Source organism: Podarcis raffonei, chromosome 2 (assembly GCF_027172205.1).
Source record: "Podarcis raffonei isolate rPodRaf1 chromosome 2, rPodRaf1.pri, whole genome shotgun sequence".
NCBI lineage: Eukaryota > Metazoa > Chordata > Lepidosauria > Squamata > Lacertidae > Podarcis > Podarcis raffonei.
The window spans coordinates 63,688,053-63,703,784 of NC_070603.1; positions in this window are offsets into that span (position 1 = coordinate 63,688,053).

Below are 15,732 nucleotides of genomic sequence, written 5' to 3' on the forward strand. Positions count from 1 at the left end.
AGGCAGACTGCTATTTTCAGGAGCTTGTCAGATTTCTGATACAATGAAAACAGCCTTTCGATGAGGTCTAGGACTAGCCTTTTTCTCATACCTGGTTTGTCCCAGCATAATCCTTCAGAGTTTGTCTGCACTGTATTTCTTTCCTTCTGCACAATCGTCCTGCAAGTCCCTTCATTCTGCTACATCCAGTACCCAAATCATAGAATTGCAGATTTTATGGAAGGGATCCTGAGGATCATCTAGTCCAAACCTTGCAATGCGGTAATTTGCAGCTGTCCCATGCAAGGATTGAACCTGCAACCTTGGCATTAACAGCACCATGCTCTAAACAACAGAGCTATGGAAAGGGGATATTTGTATTAATGCTGTGATGGTTACTTTCATGGAGGAGGAAGATGAAATTGGCACGCCTCTGCCAATGTGAAGAGCTGCTGTGAGCATGAACTTCAGGTTCCAGCAGTGCATTTCTGGCTGCCAACATTCTCAGTGGCTCTTGCTTTGTTGGCTAAGAGTTGCTTGTCACCCAGCAGCACCTTCCTGTGTGGGGTGGCTGCCCAGAATAAAAAGAGAGCATTGACCACAAAATATGTAACATTTATGCTCTGCTTTCCCTTCAGTTATGCCATTAAGAAATCGGTAGTGGAAGGGATGCAAAGAAGAAGAACCTCCCCCCCCCCGAGCCCCCTGGGGCTGCATATTTTGCACTTTCTATAGGGAAGACTGTGTTTTGCTCCCAGACACAGGCCCCTCTTAACATTTCTGAAGTTGGACCTGTCCTTCCAAAAAGGGCCCAGGGTTTAAAAAGCTTCAGGTGAGGCGTTTCCTAGTTTGTGCATGGAGGGCTCTAAATTGCTTAGGGCCCAGATTAGACTTCGCCTTCCCAAGGCAGTCTGGCATCCTAGTAAACACATTTTAAATTTAACCGCACTAAACGCAGCACTTTATATGCAATCAATCATTCTCTTAAGTGCTCTACAGAGTATTTAATTACAGGTCGCCCATGGCCTTCAAACCTCTGCCTCCTGCCTCCCTCTCCCATCTCCAGACACGGCACACTCACTGCCATTGCTGGCTGGAACAACATAGCTCTGCCCCTGGATCAGAGCCTAGATACATTTCCCTACTAGTGGTAACAGTAGGAAAAAGAGAAGCAGGACTCCTGGCTTTGTAGCCCAACCTTTTCTGCTCCACTGAAGCCTATAGATTTCAGAGGCGGGTGGAAACCAGATTGGACATCTCCTAGCCATGTGAGTGGTAGATAATATCTTCTGAAATCATACAGTGGTACCTCGGTTTAAGAACAGCTCTGTTTACAAACTATTCTGTTTGCGAACTCCACAAAACTAGAAGTAGTGCCCTGGTTTGTGAACTTTACCTCGGTCTAAGAACGGAAGCCAAATGGTGGAAGAGCACTGGTGGTGGGAGACCTCCTTAGGGAAAACACACCTCAGTTTAAGAACGGTTTCGGTTTAAGAACGGACTTCTGGAATGGATTAAGTTCGTAAACTGAGGTACCACTGTATTGTGAAAGAGAGATAATCAAGGTTTCATCAATCCTAGAAGTGTGCACTAGTCACAAGATTCAACTTTTATCTGTAGCTTTGGGAAGCAGTACTCTATTTTGCAGTATTCTGTGTCTTTCCAACTCATCTCAATATTCAGGACCAAATGAGATCTGGTAAAAACGATTCTCTCCCCGCCCCAACTCCATTTACTCTAACTGGGAATTGAAAAATGTCTGTAACTTTTCCTCTTCACAAAAGTGGATGGCATTTGTAGATGCAGGAGCCACTTGTAGATGCAGGTAGATGAGCCTGCCAAATTGGAGGCAGCTACATCCAGGGATTTCCGTGCAGGGCACCTTTAAAGTTTGATTTGAAACAACCATAACTTCTCCATTTTCTGCAGGGAAGAATAACGAGTGTGAGAGATTACAAAACAACCCAGCACTTTGCTATGTGTTTGCAGTTGTCTGTGTTCCCATTTAATTTGCTTGGTACACATGAAGTTACCCTCAAACAACACCAATCCTGATGCTTTCTCCCTGTAAATTTGGGTTTATTCGATATGGGGGTAATCTAATAATTTGAGGCAAACTGGGCTGGGGCTGATGGATTTGAAATCCAATAACATCTGGAGAGGTAAAAGGTAAAGGACCTCGGACAGTTAAGTCCAGTCAAAGGCGACTATTGGGTTGCAGCGCTCATCTTGCTTTCAGGCTGAGGGAGCCAACGTTTGTCCACAGACAACTTTCTGGGTCATGGGGCCAACATGACTAAACTGCTTCTGGTGCAACAGAACACGATGATGGAAGCCAGAGCGCATGGAAATGCCGCTAACTTTCCTGCCACCTATTTATCTACTTGCACCATTTCCCTGTCCCTATCCCTGCCTTATACTGTCATGGCTTCACCTGCTCAAACTCCTCCTCTCCCAGTGATGAGAAACAAAGTTTGAGGATATTGCCAGTCCTGTGCTGTGATTCCCTATTGTACTATAATTCCTAGAGATGGCTCTCAAAACCTGTTTATATCAGGAGTGCAAATACTGTGCTGGCTACAGATACAAGAGCTTCATTAAAACCTTAGGATGGTTCAACCCTATTTTTCTTACTTTTTTTTTACTGCATTTACGATACTGCTTTTGGAACTAGTTGACGTCTGCCATTGACCTTATGTGCGACCAGCCAAAGGACATTCCTGAGTGGATCCCTGAGCACCTGGACAAAGGCCCACCAGGCTCTCCTCCCGTACTGATTTAATTGCAGGGATGAGTTGTGCATGCCTCCTTATATAAATTAGTCCTGACTCCTTTAATCTCCCCCTGCTGTGGCAGGAGCAGATAGTAGATGGCTGGAGATTAGCAATATCTCCCATTAACAGTGGAAGGAGCAGTCTCCTTTTTAGTGGCAGATGTCTGAGATCCTGCAACAAGTTTCTGTTTGGAAAAGAATGCTGCCAGCATGGTCATAAGTGAGTAAATCACACAACCCCCCTGCCCAAACATACTGTTTATAATGGATCCTATGGAAGCCTGGGGAAATTAGCATCTGTTTTCTTAACATGCTTTGGAGAGAATGATCGGTGGACTTGTTCCTAATAGTGGCATGTGCTATTTCCCCCCATTTTGTGACAATGGCAGGGTCACAGAGGTGCATTTCAAATGGAAGAAAAGCAAATGCTTTGAGGGAAGGAGCTCTTAAGGTGGTGCATGGCTATTGCAAAGAGAGAATCGAGCAGCTCTCAAACTCCCCCAGTTGAAAATTGTGGGCCGGGGGGGGGAGGGCTGCAGTTGGTGGACCACTTAATAAAACCTTGCTTTTCTAATATCATGGATGTGCTTCTGGGTTAAAGATGAGGATAAATGAAACAACATTTCCCCTTCTATACTGGTATCTTCATCAAAATAATGCTGTATTATGAAAATCTTAGGCCCCAGGCCAGAGCTTCTTACTCTGTTTGATCTCCTCTGACTGAAATGGTCTTGATCGCTGTTATCTGAAAAATAATAATTCAAGTTTATCTGTTTATTGTTTCTTCTATTTATGGACCACTTTCCATCCATCCATCAGGATTGCAGGAGCAAGTTCATAATACATTAATAGAACTGCAAAGAAAAAGAAAAAAACACACACCAGGAGATTAATATCACAAAAAACAACACATAAATTATGGCAAAACCAAGGAATTTAAAGCACAGGTCCAAGTGCAGATATTCTAAACCAACTGTTCCCAATTACCTAAGTACTTCGGACCCCCAGTTTTCCAAAACCAGGCCATGGACCCCCTACTTTTGATATCTCTATGGTAGTTTTCTATGCCATGGACCCCCTGGGTAGGTTATGCAGGCCCCCTTGGCTCTGTGGACCACCAGTTGGGAACCACTGCTCTAAACTGCTCCACAGCCTTTTCACAGACCACCTGAATGGAGCTTGTCAACAACCAGGGGGTCCATGTACCACAGTTTCAGATCCTCTGTCTTGGATAAATTGGCACTGAGATTCCCATTTTGACCATCTGGCTTAGGGTCAAAACTGACACATTATGCTTTTGTTGTTTTGGCTGCAACTCCATCGCCTGCATATCTGGTGGTAAACCAGCTCAGCTGAGCACGCTTTGCCAACCTGGTGCCCTCCAGGTGTTTTGGACTACAACTCCCATCAGCCCCGGCCTAGCCAGCCAGCACAGCCTGGATTTGAGTTGTTGGGCACTAGGTTGACAAAGCCGCTCAAGGGATTTAGAGTTGCTGGGTGGACCCTGCGATGGATTTTGCCATAGAATTGGTGTAAGGGGAAGTTATGTCTGCCTCTCTTTGCTGACTGGTGGCTGGGTTTTCCATCAGGCGCCAGGGCTTGCACCGATTCCCTTGTGATGTGGCCTGCAGGCCACTGAAGTGTAAACTGAATCCAGGGGCTGTGGAATGTTGCCGTGTTGTCTTCAGACAGGGTCCCCTTCAGATGAAAAGATAGAAGCTGGTCTTTTCCACCTCACCCCCACCAGATTCGGGCCGATGGAAAATGCTTGAGGAAATTAAGAATAAGCCTAATGAATACCAGACTGGGAAGCAGAAGAGGTTTATTTTAACCTGTCGAAGTGAAAAATGACGTGCAGTTTAGTTAGAGCTCCAAATGCGGTGTCTGAAGGGGGGCGGAGAGGAGGGGATCAGGGTGGAACTGAAGTTTTCATATCCTGCTGTATGTGAAAGAGGAGAGTTTAATATCCCCAGAAGGCCCAGCTAATGCACCATTCCAATGCACGCTTACTTTGAAGCAGGTTGCATGGATCACAGTGGGATTTACCTCTGAGTAATCATGTATAGGGAGGCGGGTGGTGCTGTGGGTTAAACCACAGAGCCTAGGACTTGCCGATCAGAAGGTTGGCAGTTTGAATCCCTACGATGGGGTGAGCTCCCGTTGCTCGGTCCCTGCTCCTGCCAATCTAGCAGTTCAAAAGTACGTCAAAGTGCAAGTAGATAAATAGGTACCACTCTGGCGGGAAGGTAAACGGCGTTTCCGTGTGCTGCTCTGGTTCTCCAGAAGCGGCTTAGTCACGCTGGTCACATGACCCAGAAGCTGCACGCCAGCTCCCTCAGCCAATAAAGCGAGATGAGCGCCGCAACCCCAGAGTCGGCCACGACTGGACCTAATGGTCAGGGGTCCCTTTACCTTTAACTTTAATCATGTATAGGAGAGCATGGTAAATTTACCGGTGGTTGATGAACGTGAGCAAGGCAGACTGTTTGGCATGGTTGGCCTCACGATGTAGAAATTGCAAGGAGACCAGCAAGGTCCCGGTTCCTTGAAATACAGGAGAGGAGAGGGAGGTGTCTAAAATTAAAGTCAGAAGGGCTAGGAGCCCTTTGAGAAAGACATGGGTGAGAGAGGAAGCCCAGAAACCCGGAATCCCAGTGATGATGGCTAAAAAGACCAAGCAGGGTCTGCACTCTTTGGGGTTGGAAGTGGGTGCTCACAGACAGACAGTCTGCCATGCGTTTCTCTGTCAATGGGGTGTGGCGGGTGCCCCAGCCGTCTGCCAAATACATTTTCTTAATTTCTGCTGCAAATTTGCAGTCTAGGCAAAACCCAGCTGGCCAAGGGCCAGGGGTTGCTGGAACAAGTGTGGAGGAGAGACAGCCTTCCGGCTCATTGCTGGAGAAGGCAAAGTGCAGGATGCTTCCTAGTACCACCCAGCTGTGACCCCTCCCTATCTGCCAGACTCTGCTTCTGGACCAGTTACACAGCTTTTCCAGCACTAATTATGGGCCAGGCCAATCTCTGGTTAAGAAGCCACAGAGGAGCAGGCACATCAAGATTCAACAGGGAAAAGAACCAGCAAGGTGAAGCCCCCAACTTGTCTGAGCAGGAACCAGATATGGGAATTTTAGGCATTTTACCCTAGGAGTCCATCACTCAAAACACAGCAACTCTTGCTTCTTTTAGGACACAAGTCTGCTTTCCAAAGCCATGGTTACCAGGCACTTGGTGGGATGAACAAACAAGGTAGAAGGTTTTGGCCACTCATATGAAAAGGAGCATATTTTCAAGCAGGATGAGGCAGAAACAGCACTTGACTTCAGTGATAGAATTCTTCTACACTGAATACGTTGGTGATCTCTGGATGAACTCATTAGCTAGAGCAATAGGATCCATTTCCTGAGAGGCTTGCTGATATCCATGCAGAAAAGCCATGTGATAGAGCCTCATCTGCGTGATGCCTTGGTGTAAAAAGGCCTTTGTTATCTGAAGGCGTGAGAATGGACCTCCTGACATACAGAATGAAGTGGGCACTGCAAGGTCTATTTTAATCATCTTTGTCAATTCTGGAAGCAGCTGTCAATGATGTTTCCCTTGTTTCTTGCTCAAGGCCAAACTAGATGTCTGTTCAATTACAGGCACAGGGAGCCGGATTTTGCCTAGGAAGGCAGCACCTGGGAGGGAGGGGAGGCTTACTGATCTACTCCCCACCACCCATGTTTGGAAAGGGGATTGTCCTTGCCCCTTTCCTGCATGGCTTTTTAGGGGGGCAGTCCCCCATTGGTGCCCATGGGGATTCCTCATCTCATCCCTAAGGCACAGGGTCTCTTTTGGATTAATGAAAGCAAACGTGAGGGGATTATATTGGCTCTGGCCCCCTGCCATACATTTGGTGGGCTAGGGAAGCAGTCCAAAGCGCATACTGATATATGCTCCTAGGTCTCCACATGAATTGTTGGCCAATCTGAATTTTCCCTCAGAAACCCTATGTGCATATGTAGTCTCCTTCACAAGACACCAATCAGATGTCTGGGGTGTGTGTGTGCGTGCGTGCGTGTACACACACACACACACACACACACACACACGCACATGGGGACAGAGCTATCCAGCATGGCCTCACACCCCTCTCACATGTGCTTTCATTGCACAAGAAAGAGTATGCCTTGCCCCCAGTGTGTGCGTTTCTCCCTCTTTTACACACACACACACACACACACACACACACACACACACACACACACGGCCAGCCCTACCATTAGGCAGAGTGAAGCAGCAGCCTCAGGTGGCTGATTTGGGGTGTCATGAAAAGGCAGTGTTGTTACTTAATTTATTATTACTGTATTTTTATTACCAGAGACAGGGAGAGGCACTGAATGTGGGGCTCGCTGTCTTGGAGCCAGTGTTGGGGCTATTTGCTGTTCTCCCTCAGGCTGCAAAATGTCCTGGGCCAGCCCAGCACACAGAGTAAAGATGGCAGCTGTGATGTCCTATTCCTTTCATTCTTGCTCCACTTTGCATTTTAACCTCCTCCTTGACTCATAATGGCTGTTGGGATCCTGTCAGCTACTTCACGATTTCATACCTGACAGCAGCCTCAGTGGAAAACTCAGGAACATGTTAAGGTACTTTTAATACTTTTTCATAAGAAGAAAACTCTAAAAGGGAAAAGATATGTAGCTTCAAACCACCAGGGGGAGTTAAACTGTATGCTTCATTTTTAAATTCCTTGTTTTTAACCTGTCTACATTGCAGTTAATTTAATTTAGCAGTCTCCAGAAGAAAGCAATTATGTTCCCCTTATATAAATTAAGGAAAGGGTACCTAGCAACACAGCAAGCTGCCTTATACTGAGACAGACCATTGGTTGATCTAGCCCAACATTGTCCACACTGATTGGCAGCAGTTCTCCAGGGGTTCAGATGGGGTACCTGGAGATGCCAGAGGACCAGGGACCCCCCACCAGATGCTGTGCCACAGAGCTACAGCCCTTCTCTGCATGACATACAGGTACTGTTACTTTATGTTTTACCAGATCATCACTAAACCCTAATATGAAGCTCTGTTTCCTGTGCAAGCCCACATTGACGTAAGTCCCATCATGTTCAATGGGATTTAGCTTCCTGCTAAGTGCATACAGGATTCCTGCCTTCATCTCTCAAGCACTGAACTCAACCCAGGGCTTGGTCTGAGCATGAGAACCTTAGGAGATCAGGCCCCAAGTCCCTGACAGGAGCCCAGAGGAAGACCAGATCCGTCATTCTCGGGTCTGGGAATGTGCTAGTGGTGGAGCCTGCAAAGTGATTTTAATCCAAGCCAAGGTCTGGGATGTCCAGAGTGCAGTGGGGAAACCAAAGCTCCGACAAGCTTTGCAGACAGATTCCAGACGTGGCCCCAAGTGGGAGTCCTGACCCACAGTGGTTTTTGAAGGGAGTCGGCTGGAACTGGGACTGATGCCGAGAATAACACTGGTACATTTCAAAGTCTGGGGGAAGGGAGCAAGCCTCGCCTCCCAACGCCTCTCAGCGGTCCTGCGCTTGGCTCAGACGCAGGGTCAGGTCCTATTATTCCGGATTAATTAATGCCGCCTTGCTCCAGTTCCTTCTCCCAGCAGAAGCTGCTCCCTCCAGTCACAATGTTTACGTAGCCAGCCTTCCAAAGAAAGCCCCTCTTGCTGACGATGAAAAGCTGCTCTCAGCCCAGTGTTTGTTTTTCCGCACGCCCCTTCCCTGTGGCATCCTCGGCCAGAGAATAGCGGTTTCTTTGACTGCACGAGGGCCAGTATGCCTCCTTCCCTCCTGTCCCATCCTGTGCACAGTACAAGGCCCTTCTGTTAGTACTACACGGCAGGCAGGCAAGAGATCAGCCAAACAGAACACAGATCTGCCCTTCTTCTCCCAGCGGCCCCCACAGAGGGCACTGTCAAATTGCCATTTCCTTTCCAGGTCTGGGAAAAGTTTGTGCAGCCCTCCCTTCTTTTCCCTCCTGCCCCTGCAGAACAAAGCAAACTGGAAGATATGCTTGCTTCTTCTTTTTAACCTGTCCCAATATTACGCTCAGAACTGGACTGGTCCAAAGGCAAGGAGGAAAGTGGAGAGGCCTCCTGAGGGTGTTGTTGGACTCCAACTCCCATCAGCCCCAGCCAGCATGGACAAAGGGAGTTGTGGATAGTCACAGGTTTCCCCACCTTCGTTTTAAATGAAAAGCACATGGAAACCTCAAGAAATCGAGCACACGAGAGGCGCTGGCAAGGAGAAAGAGGAAGACATGAATTATACCTGAGGCTGAGATTGCCAGAAAGAGAGAAGAAGTCAAAGCTGGGGCCCAGGAACAGAATCAAGCAGAGACCATCCTTGGACCTTGTAGGCAGCCTGCAGGTAGCAAGAAGAGTTTAAAAAGTGTAGAAGTTTTACCCAAGGGTTGATATCTGAGCATCCATGTTTGCCCACAGAATGGGCTGGACCTAGGAGGTTGTACATGCAAGGCACTGAAGGTCTGAACTGAAGTGTACGTGGGTTCCCACAAGGCAAGAAACAGTGATAACAGCAAGAACCTTTATTGAATTAACAAAACTCGACAACAGGGGCAAAGCAACTGCTTATATACATTTCTGAAGGCCTGGGCCACTCCCACTCCCAACGTGATTGGCTGTCTAAACTTCCAAGCTGCGAATCATGACTCAGAGTTTAAGGGCCAATGGCAGAGGCCCAAATCCTGAAATGTTCTGTGATTGGATATCATGTATCGAATCAGAACACAGGGGCTTAGACTCCTTAGTCCTGACTCAAGCTCAGGCAAACACAGACCACGGAATACGTAACATGAACCTCACAACAACTGGTGCAGCATCAAAACACTACTAAATATTTAGTATTAAAAATGCACTTGTTGACTGCTTGCTTGTTGTATCTGCCCCACACATCATACAAAAAATAGCATGCAGGTGCTGCTGTTGTTTTCCTTTGCAGAGTGACATCTTTCCTTTGCAATGTGACATCTAAGGCCATTGCACATTGCACAGAAGCAAACCCATGTTTGCCACCAAGGGTGTGCTCCACTGGGTTCTGTAGTCAGTTGGGGCTCCCTATCTCCATCAGAATTAAAGGTTCAGTTGCAAACATGTTTGTTGCGGTCATGCTTTACATTTGTAAGCAACAGAAGCAAGTGTCCTGGTTCCTGCATTTATGAGAGGCCTTGCTCCATAGCATGCTTCCTTTTCATCCCCTGAAATTCTTAAAAACTCAGGTGGAGATGTGGCAATGGCAGCGCCTACACCTGAACTGGTATGCTTCACAAAGCAAAGGGCTAGGTCTTCACAGAAAATAGGTTGACAAAGGTCTGGCTATAATGGAGTGCATTGTCTAGCAAATGGTCTTCAAGCACACAGCGTGGTAAGAAACCACATGGGGATGAATTAATAATATTTTTAATAATTAAGTGCTGATAATATTGGGGGGAATGACGACAGGGTCTAAAGAACATAATCTAGAAGTCACTGAAGCAACAGCAACAAAAAAGAATTATTTTTATTATGTATTTTGTGTTTTTACCTGCCTTGAGATCTACATACTTAGGGTGATATACAAATTCTAACAGCAACAACTAATTGCCAGACTAATATCATGTCTCTAGTATTGTCCTCTTAACATGAATGACAACTTAATCCATTGAGTAGCAAAGGTCAGGATGCTTGCATCACTGTTCCCCTTCAGCTTCATACCTCACAGCTAGTAGTTCCACCCAGCTTTTTTGCTCTCTGCCTCTAGGCAAAAGCCATCCACACCCCCACACCCCAACTATATCCTTTCTACTATGCCATCACTAAGCAGTTGCTAAGGGACCTTATCTTTTTTTTAATCCTCAAGGTTGGAACAAACAGCTAGTGAACTTCAAAGCTTCATCTATTATGCTCAAGTTTTCATTTTTTTCTGGGTTGCAGACGCTAGCTTTATAATGAAAGGATAGGACAGAATTAAGAGGTTTTGTATATTCTAAAAGCATTATATGTAACAAATAATGAGCATAAATGTCTCAAACAAGCATTGGCAAAGGTTGCCCAATACACAAGTTGACACTGGTGCTTCTGTTTATTAGGGTTGCCAACTTACTAGAACCATGTCTAAATAACACAAGATGCATTTTCACTGTGCTAAGTAATACTATCTAACTTTCTAAGTTGAAAGAATCATTCCATACTAAAATTAAGCTGCAGTGAACACAATATTCTTCCTAGTTTGCCTCCATCTTCCTTCTCTCCCATCTGTGTGAGAAGAAACACAGACCCCGCCTCCCAGCAGTGTCCACTCAGATGTAAGCTCCGTTGACTTAATAATAATAATAATAATAATAATAATAATAATAATAATAATAATAATAATATCTTTATTGTCATTGCCCCCTCTCAGGGACAACGAAATTACTCGACTGCTCTATAAAAACACTAATTAAAACAATACAGTATAGTACAGCAAGGAAGATTAGATGACTTTCAAAGTCCAGGCTTCCCATTCAGGGCTGAGATCACTCTGGAGAAGAAGCTGTTCTTAAGACGGCTCGTTCTTGTCTTCATCGTCCTGTATCTCCGTCCCGACGGCAGGAGCTCGAAGAGACAGTGACCAGGATGCGATGGATCTTTTACTATGTCCAGTGCCTTCCTATGGCACCTTGTGGCATAAATCTGCTCTAAGGTGGAGAGTGGGCAGCCAACAATGCTCTCTGCTGCCTTAACAACTCTGCACAACCCCATCCTGTCCTGGGTAGTACAGCTTCCGTACCACACACATAAGCCATAAGTGAGCACGCTCTCAATGGCACAGTGATAGAAGGCAAGCAGCAGTTTCTGCGGAAGATGGTTTTTCCTTAGAATTCTCAAAAAGTACAGTCTCTGCTGCGCCTTCTTCACAAGCCCCCTTGTGTTGACACTCCAGGACAGATCCTCTTGTAATTCAATGCCCAAAAATCTGAACGTTGTTACCCTCTCCACACAGACCCCATCAATCAAAAGTGGCTGGATATTGCTCTTCTGTCTCCTGAAGTCCACCACAAGCTCCTTTGTCTTCCTTGTATTTATGAGCAAGTTGTTAGCTCTGCACCACTCTGTCAGCCGCTCCACCTCATCTCTATAGTGCGTTTCACCCTCCCTTTCAGGGATGAGCCCAATCACGGTTGTGTCATCTGCAAATTTGACAACCCTATTACTAGGGTGAGCAGCGACACAATCGTACGTGTAGAGAATATAAAGGAGCGGACTGAGTACGCATCCCTGTGGTGTTCCTATGTTAGTCTTAAGCATTTTAGAGGTATAAGGGCCCAACTGAACCCTCTGGGAGCGGTCTGACAAAAAGTCCAATATCCACCCACAAAGTGATAACGGAAGCCCCAGATCTTCCAGTTTAGACATCAGACGCTGTGGTAGAATGGTATTAAATGCCGAGCTGAAATCTAAAAAAAGCAGTCTGGCATAACCCCCCCGCTGCTCCAAATGTGCAAGGACGGCATGGAGGGCAATCGCCACAGCGTCCTCTGTCGATCTTTTCGTTTTATAAGCAAATTGGAATGTGTCCAGTCCCTCTGGTAGGCAGGCAATGACATGATTTCGTACCAGCTTTTCAAAGCACTTCATGATTATAGGTGTGAGTGCTACTGGACGAAAGTCATTCAGTTCTTCCGGGTTAGGTTTTTTTGCTATTGGAACGATAATAGAGGACTTTAGGCAGGATGGAACAATAGCCTGGGCTAGGGATCGATTTAAAATCCCAGTGAAAACTCCTGCTAGTTGATCTGCACAGTCTCTCAATACCCTTCCAGCTACCCCATCTGGCCCTGTGGCCTTCCTTGGGTTGATTCCCTTCAACACCTTCCTCATCTCTTCTTTTTCCACAGAGACTGCTACATTCCTTTGTACTGATGATGGTGATGGTGGTGATGATGGCAAAGCCTTCCCAGGGGGTGGTGGTGGTGGTGGTAAAGCCTCAGCAGGTGTTGCTGCAGATGTTACTTCAAAACGGGCAAAAAAGGCATTCAAATCCTCTGCGAGGGATGCCCCTCCCTCGTCTGCCAGGGAATCCTTGGATTTATACCCTGTTAATTCTTTTAAAACTGAGTTACACACAGGTAAGTATGTGTAGGATGGCTTAATGGTGTTAGCTAATTTATGGATAATGTATATAGCCAGTCTTTCCGCTGTTCAATGCTTAAGGCATTTCAATATGAATATGTCTGGAGCAGTCTGAATACTCTAAAGGACTTTAGGAATGTGAAGTATCATTATCATCAATTACTACTTTTATTATATAAACTCACAGTTAACATGCTCTTTATGTTTCCCTTGAAATATGATTTGTCAGGCAATGCCAGCCTTTACCTGCCAGACATTACCTGTGTGTGTGTGGGGGGGAGAGCCACTGTTTTAGGTTTAGATCTACTGAGTGCTGACTACATTGGAGATTCCTGCAAACAAGAGATTACACATCACCAAAAATTATCTTAGGGTCCTTTTTGGTGACCAAGGATTAAAGTTCAGAACAATAACGAAATGATGAAAATTACAAATTTAATCTTACTGAACACTTGCAATTGGCGGGTGATTTATTAAAATTTAGGAAATGTCCCAATCCAACACCTTAGTGTGAATAATTTCTCCCCCCCCCCCCGGTGGGGTCCTGTGACTTTCTCAGCTAACATGATGAGTGACAGGGAAAGCTTCACTTTCAAATTTTCCACTTACTACATGTTCACAAGAGGCGCTGGGGCTCAGTCAACAAAACAGCTGACAGCCCTAATCCAGTGAAAATGAAACATGGAGACAGGTTTCTGTGTGTGGACCTGATCTCTTAAGGATCCATATGCTGCTGGGTGGTTGGGGTGGGGTGCCTTATTTTAAGTCAGCTGCAAGTGGAGCCAAAGATGTTCTCTGTTTCCCCTCTTATAGCAACCTGTGTTTCTTTGATTTAGGGTTGCAGACTCTGACGCGGGATAAAGGACAGGTTGGTGGTACCAGTTTTAACATTTCTTTTGAATCATGCTCAGGGGAAAAAAACCAGGTTGCAGACTATCAGGGATGGATTTCTTTTTGGTACTACCTTCATCCATTGCAAGTTCAGTAGACTAGTTTCACAGCCCCCCCACCTCAGGTAATAATAATATAATAATAATTTATTATTTATACCCCACCCATCTGATTGGGTTTCCTCAGTTGCTTTGGGTGGCTCCCCAAAAAATATTAAAAGCACAATAAAACATCAAACATTAAAAACTTCCCTAAACAGATGTCTTCTAAAAGTCAGATGTTTTTTTATTTCCTTGATATCTGTTGGGAAGGCGTTCCACAGGGTGGGCGCCACTACTGAGAATGTTCCCTGTAACCTCTGGTTCCCTGTAACCTCACTTTTCACAGTGAGGGAACTGCCAGAAGGCCCTCAGAGCTGAACCTCAGCGTCCGGGCAGAATGATGGGGGTGGAGACGCTCCTTCAGGTATACTGGACCGAGGCTGTTTAGGGCTTTAAAGGTCAGCACCAACACTTTGAATTGTGCTCAGAAACATACTGGGAGCCAATGTAGGTCTTTCAAGACCAGCGTTATGTGATCTCGGTGGCTGCTCCCAGTCACCAGTCTAGCTGCTGCATTCTGGATTAGTTGCAGTTTCTGTGTCACCTTCAAAGGTAGCCCCACATAGAGCGCATTGCAGTAGTCCAAGCGGGAGATAACTAGAGCATGCACCACTCTGGCAAGACAGTCTGTGGGCAGGTAGGGTCTTAGCCTTAGTACCAGGTGGAGCTGCTAGACTGCTGCCCTGGACACAGAAGGCAGGGAGACCAACATCATGGGAAGGCGGAGCCAATGAGCGGCAGAGCCACTCCCTGGAGCAGTTGTACATAAGAAGACAGGCAGGTGGGGTCTGGCTGGGGACAGACATAGGTTGGTAGGGCAGTGCCCCATTCGCCCCAACAGAGCCAACAATGAATGCATCAGCAAGTACTTTCATAGCACTCGGGTCATTTGCTTAAACTGAGACTAGGCTAAAATTAAATTGAGCTGGGCAAGCAGAGAACTTGGCAAGTGATTCGTTGGAAATAAACGGGCAGGTTCCAGCAACGCACTCGTTTTTAATTATACTGGTTGGGTATGTAAACAGGAATAAATGAGGCCCTTGTATTGACTGAAAAACACATTTGTGCATATAAACCCTGGGAGTGTTAACTTTTCTCCCTGTGTAGAAGATGAGTCCATTGGACCATAAAGTGTAATTGAGCTCCTGCTGTTCCAGGAGTGCGCCTGATTCAGTTTCCTCCTGTGTAAAATCCTGAGGACGGGAATGCTAATGGGCTTGTGCAGCATCCACATCCCTCCGTTGCTATTTCTGTTTCTCCTTCCCAGCCCATTTTCCCTTGCTGGTCTCGTTTAGCCTTGCGGTCTGCAGCGCACACTCTTCCAGAGCTTCGAGCTGGAATAGAATGGAATGATTAATCCGCTTCCAAGGCAGTTCCAGTAAGAACTCAGGAAACAGAGATCTAGGGAGGAACCCTGAGATGTATGCCTCAGCTCAATTGTCCGAAAGCATTTGCAGATGGTTATAACGCTGGCTCTCCGCATATGAGAAGGTATCCCACTGCAGGATCCGTGGCTGTAATCAGCCCTCTTCTATTTCCCATTTTAGCTCTGCATCTGTCCTCCCTGCCCTGAAAACTTTAACAACCACCAGGACATAAATGGTCCTCTTTTGCAGGTCCAGGCATCGTGAAGCTGCGGGCAGTGGAGCCAAGGCATGGGAAATTGCAGTGAGCACAGCGCAACCATTTTGGGATTGAACAGGCCACAACTTTATCAATTACAGATGTCAGCAGGTTTTGGCGTAGGCATTGGGCATGTATCCTGTATCAACCCTGCCTGCTTGCTGGCTGATTATTTGGCAGGGTTAACCAAGGTCAAGGATTGCCCTATGACATACATCAAATTGGGGCAACCCTTCCAAGGCCACCAT